This window comes from Paramisgurnus dabryanus, chromosome 1 (assembly GCF_030506205.2).
Source record: "Paramisgurnus dabryanus chromosome 1, PD_genome_1.1, whole genome shotgun sequence".
Classification (NCBI taxonomy): domain Eukaryota; kingdom Metazoa; phylum Chordata; class Actinopteri; order Cypriniformes; family Cobitidae; genus Paramisgurnus; species Paramisgurnus dabryanus.
This window is the reverse complement of record NC_133337.1, coordinates 59,761,280-59,775,692: the sequence shown is the minus strand read 5'-3', so window position 1 is coordinate 59,775,692 and position 14,413 is coordinate 59,761,280. Positions and strand designations below refer to the sequence as shown.

The window sequence follows — 14,413 nt, the reverse complement described above, 5'->3', positions numbered from 1 at the left end:
AATATAAACAATATTATATTCAAACTTTTGACTGTTTTCTTTAATAACTACATTACACAATACTTGTACTTTTACTTTCAGTACTTGAGTAGTATATTTTAAAATAAACTACTTGCAATACTTAAGTACAAAGCATGTTTAATACTTTAGTACTTCCACTTAAGTGCTGTGCTTAAAGAGCTCTTCAACTTCTACTCAAGTCACTTTTTTGATAGAGCACTTGTACTTTTACTCAAGTCTGGGTCGCTAGTACTTTATACATCTCTGGTTACAAGTCATGTATTTTTTCGACTGCAATATTAAATGCTTTCACCACGTCACATGTAAAAGTACACAGGAATGTGCTGATCACTTTTTATTTGTAGTTTACATGAGTGTCATTGCACTTTTCAGGAGTTAAGGCAGATGTGGAGGCACAACGGGTGACACCAGACACACACCAAGCACATTGTTCGGTAAGTTTGCACTTTACCACTACAGTTTCTTTAAATACCCATGTATACACTCATTCACAATTCCCACACACAACACTGTAACACGACCATACACAACATGTACACAATTGTCTTAGTTTGCCATGTAGAAATATACAAACAGAAATATTCAGACTTTGGTTATAAGAAATTTAATTTAATAATTGTATTTATTTAGCAGAGGTGTCCCTGGACTTTATTGACAAAAGATTTTGTTTTCAGAATAAGTGTCCAAATCAGTAACAATTGTACTTTCTGTTCAGGACATTCAATCATGACAGGATCCAGGTGGATGCTGTCCATTGAGGAAAGAGTTTGTTCAGAGGTAAGTGAATCTTCTGTATTTTAATGTAATTAGGCGTGGAACAGTAGAATAAGAGCAAAAGGTTTCAGAATAGGAGTAAATTCAAGGCTGAGTTTAGTTTTTTTAAGAATCTTTTTCTATCTTATATTTGTTGACTTAATGTTTATGATATTTCTAACAGGTTTCTGGATAGAATTAATTCCAAAGATGGGAAAAAGTGCACATCCAGACAAGGAGCAAGCAAATAGACAAGGAACTTGGTGCAGAGAAAAGCTGTGGCCATTAACCCCCATGTGAACAGCTTCATGCAGTCCCTGATTGAGTTCGAATGGACGACTTCAAAGTAAAGGCCACTGTGGTCTGTCTGCCACAGTTTAATTTTTAATTTATTTTTAGTGTTCAATGAAATTCAAGTAGAATATTTAAAACTATGGGCCAGTGTTCTTTTTACCACAGTGAAATGTTACCTTTTAGTCGATGATGGACTTTAAACTGAAAACTTCAAACTATGGAACAGTGTTCTATTTGCCAGAGTTAAATATGTTACAGCAGGGGTCTCCAAACTTGTTTATACTTGTTGATTTTATTTTATGTTACTTGATTATATGTTTATTATTGTTTAAACTCTTGTTTTAAATGTTTTGTTTCAATTAAATGTTTTTTTAAATAAAATTTTGATACAAACATTGCTTGGATTGCCTTTTAATTCATTATGTCATGTCAAGGATAGCATTTTTACCATATTAATAACTATAGATTTAAACCTAAATCTCTATCTATTTTATATAATATTATTGTATTAACTGTAATAAGTAATAAATAGTATTTATGGGTCAATATAGACATTACAGTAAATTACTGTAAAAATAGACTACTGTAATAAAATATTGTAAAATTACAGTACAGTACTGCTTTGTAACTATACAGTACTAGTTTGTGTACTGTAAAATGGTATTACAGTACAGTACTGTAAACCCAAAATACAGTAACTTACTGGCAACCGTGCTGCCAGTACCGTACTGTAAAAATACAGGGAAATCGTTAACAGTGTATGTATCATCACATCATCCCACACCATTTGTACTGGAGACATTAGACTCTTTTCCATTGACTGGATCGGTACCATGCAGCTTGACTCATCTCGTCTTACTTGGACTCCGCTGGCTTTTTCACTCAGTACTGCTTCAAAGTGGGTGGGATTATAGACATGTCATTATATTTGCCCAGCCTTCTGCCGTGACATACAAAAAGTGGGAGCAACAGCGCATCGATGGAATGCAATTTTTCCTATACCTTAATTTGCATCGCATTTATAACTACCTCTGTCTCATAAGAAAGTTTCTGTACAAACACCAGTTGACGCGCTCCACTAAACCTCATTTAAGTTGCAAAAATGCCGTGCATGTGGACGTGTGTGTGCAGTGGCACACACTGCAAGTCTGGGGAAACACTGGTGTGGTTTTCCTGTTTCTCTGTCATATCTGGACTTTATATATCATTATATTATGAAATCCATGGTGTCAAGCTCCTATGCCTGGAGCTAGGGGATTGCTTCCTCAAGGAACACTTACTAGACTTTCTAGTTTTAGTTCAGAACACCCCCTTCCCAGACTAATGTCTGTGCACATTTCTCTACACAAGCCTTGACAGTTATCAGGGGAGGGTCCTCGAGGGTGCTTCACCACATATGTGGAGTGGGTGCTGGTATCATGTGGATCGTCGTTCACAGTAGAAAGACCAGTCTACTATCACCCGACTGCATGGAGCCCATACCCACCACAGACGGAGAGCCAGAGCCTGTAGCGACTGAGCTTTTCATCACCCCGGAGCCAGAGCTTCTCCATGCGTCTGACCAGCTCCTCCTCTTCACCTCCACTGGTCCCACCCATTCTCCCTCGTGCTCATCCTCTATGTATGCTAGTTAAATTATCAGCCATGGGTCTGCTGACAGCAGGAGATCCCTCAGCTCAGCTTGAGAATCCTTTGTCTCAGCCTCCAAACCTCAAGACCTTGAGTCAGCCTCGATCCTTCGATCTAGTGGCTCCACCTTGGCTCTTGGCTCCCTCGTCTCCACAATGGCCCGTCATCACATTGGCTCTGCATGACTTCCTCGTCCATCTGGCTCCACCTTAATCAGTCATCGTCCCGCCTTGCATTAGCAATGATGCTGGTATTGACGATTCTCTCAGACCAGTCAGTTATCTACAATGTTTTTACATCCCATTTTAGTATCATCTCAACTCACTTGTAACCAAGGTGTCACTAATAAAGTATTGGGTACAAGATACAGTACCCCCCCAAAAGGCAGCTGTACCGACCCAAACTGTGGGTTACCAGATTTGTGTAACAATCAGATCTATCTGAAAGACCCTTTTCCAAATACCAAAACTTTACTTAAAATGAAATCTTATTTCAATATTGACAGCAGATTAACAAAATCCTTTCACATTTAACTTGTGGAAAACATAATCCATGTCAACAGTTTTAAAGTTTTTCCACGGTAACACTGCAGACTTGGCAACACTGGTTTACATCTCACCTTGGATAATTCCAATATGGAGAATGATTTGCATATAGTGTCCCATAGAAACAGTTGCTAATGAGGCATTTATATCTGTGCTTAAATCCATTAGAACACCCTAGCAACTGCATAATATCACCTTGGCAACCACCCACAACACCCTTTGAACAGCAGCAGTAAGTTTTATGCCCAAATGTTTCTAATTTTTCTCAAGTTGCTCGCTAAATATCAATTCACATCTTTAGAGGTATGCTTCTTAAAAGGACTGCATAAGGGTTTTTCAATAACTATACTTTTCACTAGGGGTGTGACGAGACACTTAATCCACGAGACGAGACACGAGATTGGGTTCACGAGAACGAGACGAGATTTTAACACTTTTTAAGAAATCCTCAATGATAAAATAAATGAATATCACGTCATTTTTAAAAGTTTTAACTAATCAAGGACTGTCCCTAACAATTATTTTGCTAACTGATAATGAAGTAATTTGTTATTTTTGGGTAATAAAAATAGACCCAAGTGAGCAGTAGCCTTTAAAATTACATAATAACAAAGATGCAATGATAATTGGTTCAAATAAAGTATTAAAACCAAGTAACATTAAACAACATTACATTAACAAACACATTACATTTGTGTACTATAAATTAAAAGCATTGTGTATGTACAGTTAACCCAATGTGAGGCCCTGGGGCTGAGATGTTTTGGAGGCCCCCCATACCCTCAATTTATAGTCTCATTTAAAAAAAATAAGTGTAATATCTAGGTAATCTACATCACATAATGCATTAGTTTCTTTCAATCCATAAAACAGTGAGTTTTCCCTCTTTGACCCAGAAAACACCATAATATCATTATTAACATATCACTGAGCCCACTTGAGCATAAACACAAGACACTTTATTTAACAACCACACACAGCAACTTGTGGTGAACATAAAACCAAAATGTGTGAGAGTATATATGTTTATAAGCTTTATAGTTTTTGGAATATACACATTTGCAGAAAATTGCCACTCACTAACTAAATGCTCATCACAGTTTTAAAAATATAAGAAGTTAAAGTTAGTTTTAAAGTGAAAATGCATTAATGTTAACAAAAGATAAGTCTTTATAGACAGAATCTTGTTTTTTAATCAGTTATTTATAGGCTATTGAAGATATAGTATGCATTGTATTTAGTATTTATGCATACGCATGTAAAACGAACACGTATGAATATGCACAAAACAGACAGGGAACATACCTGTATATAAGATCTTTAGATAAGGAGATTATAAATATGAATGGTGCAATCAGGGGATGATTATTTGAGATGGTCTTGTCGCGCTTTGACTTGCACATTTACCGTTGCGACGTCTTTCTAAACCAGTGTTTCTCAAACTTTTTCAGCCCAAGGACCACTTTATCTTCCAATTTTTTTCTGAGGACCACCTAACAGAATCCCACTCTAACACTCCCCCAAAAAACAACAAAATAGGAAGGATAAGCTAAGTTTAAGTTTAATATGCAACTGTTTCAAGTCAAAAACTAATTTTTTTAAAAACAAATGCAATGCTACGTTCAGAAATTATTATATGAATTTTATTTCATCTGAAAAGGTACTGTAAATGTGAAATGAGTTGCAGCTTAATATGAACAACAAACTGCATGTGTGAAAAAAACTGCAATTAAACATACTGTAACAGCCTAGGTCCCACTTAATGTCATTCCAAAGAGCCATTAGTTTAAAACTGAGGTGGTGGGTATATGAAGTTTATGGTTGTAACTATGGTAACAATAAAATACTGAAAAAAAAAAATGTTCCCCTTAATGTCCAAAATCACTGAAATTACAGGGATTTTACACATGAACAAAAACTATTACATTTCAAAACTAATAGATCTGTGAATTTTAGCTCCTTTCAGTTGACGCTTGATCTTTTATTTTGACTCCTCTGTGGTTTAGCCACCGATCCATTTTTACGTTATTAAAACAGAAAGGCAAGAACTGATATCACAGTTTCGCAAGTGCATTAAAAATCTACATAAATAAGTGACGATTGTATAAACACTTGCCTAGTTTAGGTCATCTTTTGGCCGACCACTGGGGGGTTTTGGCGGACCACTAGTGGTCCACGGACCACACTTTGAGAATTACTGTTCTAAACCAACAGATGTGTGTACTGTGAGCTAACATCGCGTCAAACTACATCGCTCCAGCTGCGCACGCGTCACTGATATAAACGCGAGTAAACTTAAACTTAATAACAACGAACAGCATTAATATGTTTGGGAACTCCTTTCTTTATTTGGCAGCAAAGTATCTTGCGCACAGTTGGAGAGACTTCTGCATGCCAGAGACTCAGACAGCTGCACGAGCACAGAGAGAGCGAGCGAGCGCGCGCGCGAAAGAGAGAGAGAGACCTGCAGTGCTTATTATGAAATTTCAGAAATTACTCTTTCATTTGTTGGTGGATTATTTCCCGTTTCTCTGTCACACTCAGTCTAACATGCAGGAATGCCAAGTTGACAACGCGCACTTAATTACATTACGCGGAATAGAAAAATCTGTTACGTCTGATGTTTTATTTCAAGGTAAGTTACGACGGACCAATCAGCAGCCATGTAACGTGCAGTTAGAGTGATTGACAGATAACCTGACAAGTTACAAAACAATATAAACGTGAACTTGGGAGGCCCCTGAACTTGGGAGGCCCCTGGGCTTCAGCCCAGGTAAGCCCGTGCATTAAGGCGGCCTTGTGTATGTATTATAACAAATGCCTGCAGGGGGCGATAGTGGACTCGTCTCACGGACGCTATCTTCACTTTCACTTTAGACTGAGAGAAACGCTTATTTTTAGCCAAACAATGTTTAAACCCATTTGAATATTTAATAAATGTCCATTTCTTTACAATAGAAATGATACAGCCACTGTCGTTTTTTAGCAAGAACATGCAGACATTAAATCATGTAAACTCCGAGTGAGGGTTTAATCTGCTGAGACTTCTGACACTGATCAACAGACAAACACAACGCGTCTCACACCCCTACTTTTCACAGAGCAAATGTTGGAGTTTGTGTTTAATTTAAACCTTATGAAGAATTAAAGTGATATTTTTTCATCAAAACCAAGAAAAAAAGAAATATTGAAAAATTATTGTAACCTACAAAAACCACCTGGCTTCAAATGTCATTTAGCCCTGTTGTACTGTAGCGCTGCATCTGTGCTATCAATCTAGAGCACTGTGATGTTAAAAGACTTATCTGAAAGCACAGGTTACTTGTATTACTATTAAAAAATGTAATACAATGTAATCTGCATACCTTAAAAATCTAACAGTGTTGATTCAAATGACTGCACCATCCACAGATGACTCTATCACATTGATTTATTTACCACATTATGAATATATGTCATGATAAATTTGATGTTAGATGTAGAGTGGTGCTGGAAGACATCAGTTCAATGTAAGTGTGTGTGTGTGTGTGTGTGTGTGTGTGTGTGTGTGTGTGTGTGTGTGTGTGTGTGTGTGTGTGTGTGTGTGTGTACCTGGTAATTATCACGTTGTGGGGACCAATTGTCCCCACAAAGATAGGAATACCAGTGTTTTTGTGACCTTGTGGGGACATTTTGATGTCCCCATGAGGAAACAAGCTTATAAATCAAACAAGATGATGTTTATTGAAAATCTAAGGTACAAGAAAGGTTTTTGTGATGGTTGGGGTTAGGGAATGGGGCAGGTAAGGGGAATAGAATATACAGTTTGAATGGTATAAAATGCATTACGTCTATGGAATGTCCCCACAAAACATGGAAACCAGAATGTGTGTGTGTGTGTGTGTGTGTGTGTGTGTGTGTGTGTGTGTGTGTGTGTGTGTCTCTATTTAGTATTCAGTTATAGAAACCAAAGCAGACATGGTGTGATGCTCCATGCATGTGGCTGTCCACAAATCTTTAAAAATTGCCTTTCACTGCTTCTGCCAAATGGCCATTCTAGCCACTGCTTTCTTCTGTCTCAAACCCAGACAAATATTGATCCACCAAATTACTTCTCAAGGTCGGTTCCATGCTTAAGCCTCGTTGTCTGAGATAAGGGTGCTGGACGGCCCTTGTCACTTGTGCTACATGCTAGTTTGTTACACACTGGGGCTGTATAGGCCAAATCAAACATGCCTGAGGTACAAGATGACCAGCAGTAATGGAACATGTCTTAATTTAATGTTCTTGTTGACCCTTTCTGTCCTCATATTCACATTTCAAGCTTTTAAAGGATTATTCTGTCATTGTTACTCCCAATCATGGTGTACAGACCCATTTGCTGTTATTTCACAAGTTTTTTACCATGTCTATGCCTGTCAAGAAGAGACATAAAAACTATTTGTCCCAGAATACTCCTATGTGGCTATAGAAGTTATAAAATAGAGGCAAACAAGTTGTATGCAGAGGCGTCACAATGGGGTAGGCAAGGTAGGCAGCTACCTAGGGGCCCCGATGGCCTAACAGTCGTTTAGGTTGTGTATCTGCCCTCGTCAAACAAATCACCACAGTGAGACAGCGCTATCACTCTCCAGTACTGCTCCGTAAGAGGGGGTCGACAACTAGAGGGATTCCACCTTTGCTACGACAAACACTATGAGTGTCCTAATCAATGTAATGTTGAAGTGACATCCACCATCGCGCACCCCCCATCAGGTCCCCCACTAGCTATCAATGGAGAGAAACTGTCGTTCCCACACTCAGGGCTACGCTGCGTTTAAATTAAAAAATGTCATGATGAAGCGCTCATACCCTTCAGGATTTTCCAAAAGACAGAGAAAGAAAAAGAAGAGGAAAAACGCTAACGACACAGCGGTATGTAAACCATTATTATCTTCAAATACAACTGTCTGACGTGTTTTCACATCTCTGGACAACTTCTCGCCCCTTCACTTGTAGCTACAATATTCAAAAACTTAATTTGAGCTAAATCCTCTTCATACACGAGCCCAGATTAAAATCGCATGAGATTTTTTGCCATGTATAAAGGCAAAAGCTAGAGAAGTGTTGTCACAATGCGGGACACACCAAAGTTTTTTTATGCGACTGAAAACACCTGGAGGACGGCGAATGCCAGCTGTTTTTTCAGCTGAGCGCCAGCTTTCTTCAGCCGTGCGCTTTGATAGCTGTGATACTTAATAATAGTAAGTTGACATAAATCTAAGTTGATTCAACAAAAAAATTAGGTGTGTTTATCCTGTTTTACCTCTAAATCCGAAACACAAAATCAATTCCGATGTTCGGGCCAGATTATCATGTAATGTGTGACCTTCCAATGTGATCACAAGCAAATTGGGGCTGCCCAGATTATATCAAACATGTTTTATATTTAGAATTATAAATCGTCTCGGTTACGTATGTAACCCTCATTCCCTGAAGGAAGGGAACGGAGACGTCACGTCGTGACCGACGAATTGGGAACTCGCTTAGAGAGACCAATCTGCTTCGTACTCTACTAAAACGCCAATGAACTTGGCATTGAGATATTTGCATAATGCTGGCGCCGCCCCGCCAGGTGCGTATATAAGCCACAGGTGCAAATATGGAAATTAGCTTCATTTCGCTGAGAAAGCCGGAAAGTGTGACCGGCCGATAAACAGCAGGGAGCAGCCCTGTGGCGACGGGACGTGACGTCTCCGTTCCCTTCCTTCAGGGAACGAGGGTTACATACGTAACCGAGACGTTCCCTTTCAGTCGGTCACTACGACGTCACGTCGTGACCGACGAATTGGGAATCCCTACCAAAACGCCACTGAGGGCTGACCTCTACCAGTGTCTGCGTAAAGCCCTCCGGTTCCACTTAAGGATAAGGAGAATTAGGTTTTAAGTAGGGCTGTCAGTTTTGTGAAAAAATCATTTTCGATTTTTAATATATAAGTGTTCATTGAATCGATTGTAAAATCGATTTTCCATGTCTAAAAAAGACGTTTCCATTTTCAACGCCAAATAACAGACAAATGTAAAGAGAGCACCTGAAACGCACAAGTCAGCAATATTTCTTATTCATTGTCATTAAGTTTCGTGCAGAATAAAAAACAGCAACAGTAGTGCAACATTCTCTAAAAAAATATGCAGAGTGGACTGTTGCCATAAATGAAAAACATTACTGTCGGCTTCAACCGGCTGCTTTTATGATTTAGGCAATTCAAAAATTATTTGAAATAATGATTCGATCCATTTCAAACAACTGTTCAAAAATGAAACTTTAAATAGACTTACTTGAAGTTGAGAACATGCTGTGTGTTTTTTTATTAAACGTAACCGACACTTAGGCGGCACTAGGCAGGCATAATGAAATGCGCAAAAAGACTAGGGCCATTACAAATTATTGGTCAGGAAAACAAGTCGATCAACATTTTAGGGGTCAAGAGCAGAGCGCTTTTCATTCACTATATGTCCATCTGTTGAGAAGACGCACTCCGACCGCACTGATGTCCCAGGGAAACTCGGGTACTTCGTTGCCAGCTGCGTATTTCGTACTGCCAATCTTCCATCACAAAAGCGGGTCGCTGTCAGCTCGCAAGGGTGGCTCCTTGTCATAACTCCTTCATCTCCTGTAAGGTCACAATTTCGACGCTCTCTCGTGTTGCACAGGTTTATTGACGTTGTCCTCCATTTTCTTTGCAAAACACTAGATGCAGCGATTGAAAGCGTGAAACTATAGGTGCGTAAAATTGCTGGGTATTTTCTGTCTAGCTTTCGCACACCTACTGCACTTTCAGAATTATTTATTTTCTTTTTCTGCTTGTTTGTGAGTTTTGTTACAACTATATTTTTAACTGTTTAATTCTTTTAAAATTAATAGTGTACATATTTGTTTAAAATCGATTGCCTATTTTCGTTTTCGAAACTTTTTTTGGTTGGTCCGATCGATTGTGCAATCGATTTTCGAACGAAAAGTGACAGCCCTAGTTTTAAGGCAGAAGGCCGGGCACTAGATGTTCCTTTAACCCCACAGTAGTGCCAGTGACTGGGAAGCGCCCTACCTGAGCGGTATAGGGACGCTGCGGAAGCCACCGCCCCGTTAAGGGCTATTGGTGGGCGAAAGTCAACCGTAGTTGAGGTATAAATGACAGCCGTGGCTGTGTAAGCAAAGCAGTGCTCTGCTGAGGGAAACGTGGGCTAGTAGGATTAACCCACGGAAAAATACTCACAAAGGAACCCGGTGGGACGCAATGTGGATGCCCGAGCCAAACACAGGTTCGCGAGGATGCAGCTAGTGAGAGGCTGGCAGCGGATGCTCCGCAACATCAGGCTGCCAAGGCAGCGGAGGAAGGCAAAACAAATTATTACGCGTTTTTGCCTTGATGGCCTTCCATACTGCGCTCAGTTTGGAGCAGCAGTCAGAGGCTGCAAGACCCGAACACTAAAATCTAATGAACGTATTAGGTGTCGCCCAACCAGCAGCTCTGCAAATATCTGTTAGCGAGGAACCACGAGCGAGTGCCCAAAATGAGGCAACACTTCTAGTAGAGTGAGCTCTCAAATTAAATAGACACGGAATGCCCTGCAGATTATAAGCAAGGGCGATAATAACAACTATCCAATGAGACATCCTCTGCTTAGTGACAGCTTTCCCTCTCTGCTGACCACCGAACAAACAAAGAGCTGATCTGAAGTCCTGAGGCTTTGTGTGCGATCCACGTAGAGGCGTAACGCTCGTACGGGGCATAATAAAGCCATGGTTGGGTCTGCCTCCTCCGGGGGCAGCGCGTGCAAGCTCACCACCTGATCTCTGAAGGGAGTGGTGGGAACTTTGGGCACGTAGCCTGGTCTGGGTCTCAGTGAGACAGCAGGACCAAACTGAAGGCACGAATCGTCAACAGAGAATGCATATAAATCCCTTACTCGCCTCACGGAGGCCAATGCTAGCAGGGTCAGAGTTTTCATTGACAAAAACTTCAGACTCGCAGACTGCAAAGGATCGAACGGGGGACCTGTAGGGCTTCAGCACCATGGACAGGTCTCAGGAGGAATAGAGGGAGGGCGCGAGGGGTTTAGCCTGTGAGCGCCTTTTAAAATCTAATAACCAAATCATGCTGGCCAACTGATCTGCCGTTAATAAGTGAGTGATGAGCAGAAATAGTGGCGATATCAACTTTAATGGCGGAGGGACAGCCTACCATCTAACCTATGTTGAAGATATAAAAGCACAATGTGAAGCATTCTCTGGGGTCCTCGCGTTGCGAAGAGCACCAGGTGACGAAAAAGGGTTTCATTTAAGCGCGTAAGCCCATCTTGTGGACTGTGCTTGTACCGCGTCGATGGTGTTAGATACCGCTTGCGATAAATCACCTAAACCTTGCGCGCGCTCAACGACCATACATGGAAATCCCACAGGTCGGGGCGCAGGTGCCATAATGTGCCCCTTCCTTGAGAAAGAAAGTCCTTCCTCAGGGGAATTCGCCAGGGAGGGGCTGTCGCGAGGAGCATTAACTCTGAAAACCAATTCCTGGTCGTCCAGTACGGGGCGACTAATAAAAGGCTCTCCTCGTCCTGCCTGACTTTGCACAGTGTCTGTGCGATTAAGCTCACTGGAGTGAATGCGTATTTGCGCATCTCCCGCGGCCAGCTGTGTGTCAGCGCATCCACGCCGAGGTTGCCCTCGGTAAGTGAATAAAACAGGCGACAGTGGGTATCGTCCGGTGACGCAAATAGATCTATCTGCGCACGACCGAACTTATTCCAAATTAGCTGGACCGTCTGGGGGTGGAGTCGCCATTCTCCGGGGCGCGCAGCTCGGGAAAGCGCGTCTGCCGCTGTATTGAGCGTACCCGGAATGTGAATGGCATGAAGGGACCTCAGATGCTTCTGACTCCAAAGGAGGAGATGACGAGCGAGATGCGACAGGTGACGAGAGCGCAAAAAATGCCTTAACGGTAAATAACGCAACAGTCGCAATGTTGTCGGTGTCGGCTAATACATCCTTCCCTCGCATCTCCATAGCGGAGCGTACAAGTCCCAGATATACAGCGCACCGCTCGCGGCAGTTGGGGTGCTATGAACACCCCTGAGACTGCAAGCCCGTCATATGTGGAGACGGGCTGGGAACTGAAGCGAAGCATCCAGGGACCGTACGAGGAGAATTAATGACACTACCGAAGTACCCGCGGTGGGGCAGCGAAGCGAGACAGGTAGGACTGCCGGTGCGTCTGCTGTGACAGCATAAACATCTACAGTATGTGTGTGTGTGACACTGACCTGAGCCCGCTGAGGGTGACGGTCGTCTGGTCTCCTCTGCGGAGAGCGCAGACTCCGATGAGGTTGCTGGTGGTCCGGTCTCCTCAGTGGAGAGCTCGGACTCCTCAGGACACCCGCTGGCGATAGAGGAGAGGTAGGGTGAGCAGGTGTACGCTCACGGCTCTCTCGATCCTCTGGAGACCTGGAGAGGAAAGAGGAATGCACTCTTATGTGTGGTTAAGTGGGTACCGGCTGGACAGCCGGTGGAACATATGCAAACCAAGGATTTTCCACCTGACCCTTTACCGGGGGAAGGAGCGAATCACTGTCTCCTGAAGAGTGATCCTCTGCCACTCCGGGTCGCCGTCTCTGGCCACTTAAACTCCCGATTTTCACGGGAAGCGGCTAAGCGGGCGGGGCGAGCTGCTGACGACCGGTTCCCCTGTGCTGCCGAGATGGGGTCCGAGGAGGGGAACGGAGGTGGCCGCCGCAGGACGCCGACGGCGAGAGGCAGACTGAGGAGCCGGCGTTGGTGGACCAGGGCAGCTCTCTTCTGCCGGGGCATGACCTAGGAGATCGCCTCAGTCTGCGCAGCGGAGCTGTACGACTCCCCGGGCTCGCCGAAGAGGCCGGTCTGTGAGACAGGAGCATTCAGGAAGTTGTTCTCGTCTGCGTCCGTCATGTAAGCCAGACACAGCCAAAAGTGGCGATCTTGACCCACTGTGGTGGACATCGCACGACTGAAGGTCGCGGCCTCCCTTGTAAATCTCTAAAGTCACTGCAGCAACGTTATTGCGTGCAGGGCTGAAGCCGCGTCCCCGCATGCCCGATGGGCAGCGCCCGTAACCGGACGACTGTCTATACAAAAACGAGAGGGAAGGGTTGGGAGACGGCCGCAAATCACGTCAGCTCTTCGTGCCGTCGGGAAAGGCAGGCACAGGAGGTGAGGACCGTAGAGGCCCGGGCAGCACCGAAGTACCAATCATGTGGGCGGGACGTTTCGGGCGGAGAGGGATTAACCCCTCCAACTCTACCGTCTTCGCCGCTCGAGCGGGCACGGCCGCCATCTCCGGGACGACTCCCCCTCGGAGGGAAAAAATGGGCACCCCTCTGATGCTGCAGAAGTGACGGGATCAGAAGGAGGTCCAATGGATTCGGCAGAAATCGCAGAACACGACTCTGCAGTCTCCACCGGAGCCTCAACCTGCTGAGGATGAGAAGGCCGGTAGGTGAAGGACGCATCCTCCGCCCTACTCAGCGATGCGAAGAGCGTCCTGCGAGTGCTTGACAGCCGCACCATGGCGGCGTTCAGCACTGCAAAGGCGCGGACGCCGTTCCCGTAGAGTCGTCTCCGCAATCCAAGAGGGCTATGCTCTCACAGAGAGAGCAAAAGCTCTCCACGAACGCAGCCTCGGAGTGCTCGATGCCCAAGCACGAAGACAGTGCTCGTGACCGTCACTGGAATCCCTGTACTTCTCGCATCCACGATCGCACGGAGGAAAAGCTATCCTGAAAAGGACGCTGATCTCCGAATATACGAGAGAGTGGCTGTCTTTAAAAAGACACAGAGCTCTCACGTATCACTCTTTAGGGAAATCACTCTTAGGTGCTCAGCTGATGATGCGCACAGGGAGAAGCAACGCACACACTAAACTCAAAACAAAAAAGATGCAGAGCAGTGGAATACTGCGAGCGTCCACTGTGTCAGTACTGTGTAACATCTGGCTGGACGTCCACTGGAGGTCTCTTCAGTCTGGGTCGTTAACGGTTTCATGCTGTGACCCTAGAATGAGTTTTGTCACCAGGTCTGCTCGGACGCTTTCATCAGAAGATCCTAATCTCCTGATAACACACATTTCCAGACCTATTGACTCTCTCCCTGGCTGTTTTATTGTGCCAATCTAAGCAAATTA

The 14,413-nt window shown here is 43.4% G+C and overlaps 1 long non-coding RNA gene across 1 annotated transcript; it reads left to right on the top strand.

The window, feature by feature from the left end:
• Nucleotides 1–381: 381 nt before the first annotated feature.
• On the top strand, nucleotides 382–1,823 carry LOC135720502 (uncharacterized). The gene is made up of 3 exons (XR_010521299.2): nucleotides 382–455; nucleotides 737–798; nucleotides 959–1,823. It is a non-coding gene; the product is annotated as an uncharacterized lncRNA (long non-coding RNA).
• The last annotated feature ends 12,590 nt before the right edge of the window (nucleotides 1,824–14,413 follow it).